This window comes from Herpailurus yagouaroundi, unplaced genomic scaffold (assembly GCF_014898765.1).
Source record: "Herpailurus yagouaroundi ecotype Mexico unplaced genomic scaffold, PumYag 250, whole genome shotgun sequence".
NCBI classification, from domain to species: domain Eukaryota; kingdom Metazoa; phylum Chordata; class Mammalia; order Carnivora; family Felidae; genus Herpailurus; species Herpailurus yagouaroundi.
The window spans coordinates 11,713,185-11,716,418 of NW_024412467.1; the positions used below are offsets into that span (position 1 = coordinate 11,713,185).

The 3,234-nt window shown below is 54.3% G+C and overlaps 1 long non-coding RNA gene across 2 annotated transcripts in view; it reads left to right on the forward strand.

The window, feature by feature from the left end:
* The window catches only part of LOC121020623 (uncharacterized), a 5,156-nt gene extending 2,140 nt beyond the window's left edge, over positions 1 to 3,016 (forward strand). Inside the window, exons 1-2 of one of the 2 annotated variants that reach the window (XR_005786228.1) lie at positions 2,366 to 2,610; positions 2,778 to 3,016. This is a non-coding gene — a long non-coding RNA (uncharacterized LOC121020623). Of the gene's footprint in view, positions 1 to 2,365; positions 2,611 to 2,777 lie in introns of those variants that run through there. The other variant, XR_005786229.1, reaches the window with a different exon arrangement.
* The last annotated feature ends 218 nt before the right edge of the window (positions 3,017 to 3,234 follow it).

Below are 3,234 nucleotides of genomic sequence, written 5' to 3' on the forward strand. Positions count from 1 at the left end.
GGGGGCTGTTTTGCTCCATCGGAGGAAAGTAACCTCCACTGGAGGAGGGTCAGCTCGTTTTCCTCCACTGCTGGACTCTCTGAGCCTTGCCATCTGTGGTTTGGTTTCCTGACCTGATCTACCCCCTGGGAAGGGAGTGCCCCGTGCAGGCAGCTGGTCTCAGCTCTCGGGCGAGGGCTGCGGCCCAACCTTACATAACCCTGCGTCTGAACTCTGGGGGAAGGAACAGCTCGCCTCCTGTGAGCATGCTCAGTGCTCACTGAGAGCACTGAGACCAACTAAGAGGAGGATGGTGACTGGTGTGCGGGGGGGTGGAGAGTCGTGGGGAGGCGGCCCTAACCCTGACTCATCTCTAGCTCTCCCAGCTCACGACAGGCCCACGCTGCTGTCTCCGTAGCTCGTCCCGCGGCAAGGATTCTGTCCCTACAAGCTCAGTTCTGATGTTTGAAAGAATTGCCTTTTTTTGTAAGCATCCTCTCGTGAATCCGTCTTTTCTCTTTGTTTCTCTCGGATGGTCGTTGTCTGGCATCTCCTTTTGCATCCTGGCCAGGTATTCGTGAGGGAGGGGAAACCGTGGTCCCCCCCCCGCCTCGTCCCCACATAACATCGGAAGGCACTCACGTTCCCCTTTTGACCTCCCTCGTCCTTAGTTTTCTCGCGGAGCGGGACACGTTTGGCTGCTGCCCCCTTCTCCGGCTTAGAACCCGCGGGTTGGGAGCTTCCCTGGTCTCACCGCGTTGAATCCTCGCACGGGACCAATGCAGTCGGTGTGGTTCTTATCATCCCCATTTCTCAGATGCGGAATCAAGGCGCGGAGTGGAGAGCAGCTGCCCGGGAAGGCCCAGGGCTGGTCGAGTTGGACTCAGGTCTACGACATCCCGACTCCACATCCCATCCCCGGCCACTGTGTGTGGTGAGCCACGTCGACATGGCCAGGGCCGATCACGTCCGAGCAGGTGGCTTTAAAAATCCCTCCCTGCACTACGGGAGCCTCACATGCATGCCTTAACTTAGACCCCTTCCCAAGCTCCGGACTCGGGTGCCCAACTGCCCACAGCGTCGTCACGTGGCCTTCTCACAGGCGCCTCGAACCAGTCTTGCTCCACTCAGAGCTCGAGTTATTGAGGCCAGGATGTGGGAGTCACCTTGACCGCTCTCTTTCTCTCACAGCCCACATGCAAATCCTCGGCAAATCCCGTGGGGCTAAGGGTACCCAGAATCTAACCACTTCTTCCCGCCTCCGCTGCCGTGGCCCTTTCGCCATCTTTTCTCAACACAGCCGCCACAGTGACTCAGCTTATGTCACTCTCTTGCTCAAAATTCCCTGATGTCCTCCTGTCTTGTTCAGAGGGTGTCAGTTGCTAAGTTATTGCTGCTCGGCTCTAAACCCGTGCTTCTATACTGGATTTTCGGGGACTGGAGCCGGGCCCCTGGAAAACACCTTTCTCCTGGGTCTGCCTGTGCCCAGTAGGGGGCGCCGGAGGGGGGGGTGCCACACCCCCTAGGGGAAAGAGAGGGGTCTTGCTGTTTCCTGTTTTGTTTTCTGTGGGTTTCGGGTCAAGTGCAGCCCTCGAGGGGCACGGCGGCCCCAGTGCCTGACCCTGGCCGTGGCGGCTCCTTCCTGTAGCCACAGTTAAGTCGATTTGGCAACCGTTCCCCACGCTCAAGAGCAGTCTCATTGTGCTCCCTCTGGGACACCAGAGCCAGCTGCCGCTGTCCCTTCTTCAGCGGTCTGAGCTCCAGCCTCATGGGACCCTCTTCTGAGCTTCTGAATGTTAATAATTTACCCTTGGTTGCCCCAGCCCTAGGTGTGGAGACAGCTTCCTGCATTTGCTATCTCTTTTACCCTTTCAGTTGCCTGGTTAATGACTTTATTCCTCATTAACATTTCTTTATATTAAATTAGCTCTGTTGAAATAACTGGGGTGGCTTCTGTCTCCCCACCGGCCCTACTGATAACGCTGAGTCAGAGCCAAAACCCTTAAAGTGGCTTGTCAGGTCTTCTATGAGCTGGCTTCCTGCCCTCTCTCCTGTCTCAGCAACTCCCACTTTGCTCTGCTTTTCTCCTTCTCCTCTAGCCCCTCTGGCCCCTTGCTACTCCGCAAGCACAGAAATCCTTCTCGGGGCCTCAGGGTCCCACCCTTTCTGACCCCTTTCCTGAAAACCTCCCTCTACAATCTGCGTGGCTTTTTCCACACCTCCTTAGGGCCTGTCTCTCTGAACCATCACCTCTTCAGAGTCCTTCCCTGACCGTCCTGCATGGTCCACGTTCCCCGCCCCTGGGCGATTCCTATCCTTTTTGATCTGCCCTGTTCTTTCTCCCCCCCCACGGCACCCATCACCTTCCGATAGTCATTGTATTTACAGGTGTCTTTGTTAACTGCCTATCTCGTCTTGACAGAATAGAAGATCCGGGAGGACAGAGACTTTTCCTGCTTCAGTGGTTGCTACCTTCCAGACTTTAGAACACGTGCCTCCCACATACTGAATGCTTGATAAATATTTACTGGATGAAAGAATGAATTGAAGCTCTAGACTCTCAGGACTTAACTAAGATGCCCCAAGCCTAGGTGGCGCTGTTCTCACGCATCAGGGAGGATCCTGAAAAGGGTACTGGCTTTGTAGGAAAGTGAATACATCACTTATCTCCACGATAAGTGATGGGGGCGGGGGGGGGGGGGGCGGACGCAAGATTGACAAGGTCAACACTCTGGTGTGCATGGGCTTGGGATGTACTTTTGAAAAGTGAGTTGTATTTTTCCTCTCGTTTCTCCCAGGGACCACTGCTAGCCCTGGGGAGGAAAGAAAATAACGAATAAACACTGTAACAAAATTCAGAAGCTGCTGAGACTACGGTATCTCAACGTCACTCTTAACTTCCATTCTGACTGGCTTGTGAACTGATGGACCTTGTGGGGGCTGACTTTCTAAGAATACTATCCTGAGAACTTTATAGAACATTCTAAGCGGTTACGGCCTTCCCCTGAGCTTAGCGCATAATAAAGGAGCCTGGGAATGTTGGTTGTTGGCTTTCTGTTGTCATCTGTGTATAGACTGTGTCTGTGAGGGTTTGGTTGGCTGTGTGGATTGCCACGCCCCACTTCCAAGATGGGGCCTGGGTCCCTAATTCAGGAGGGCTAACGACATTTTCAGACCAAGAAGAGGCCAGAGAATTTCTTAACGTGAGCAATTAGGGGAGACCCAACTTCCTGTGTCTGAAGGTTGAGTTGGCCC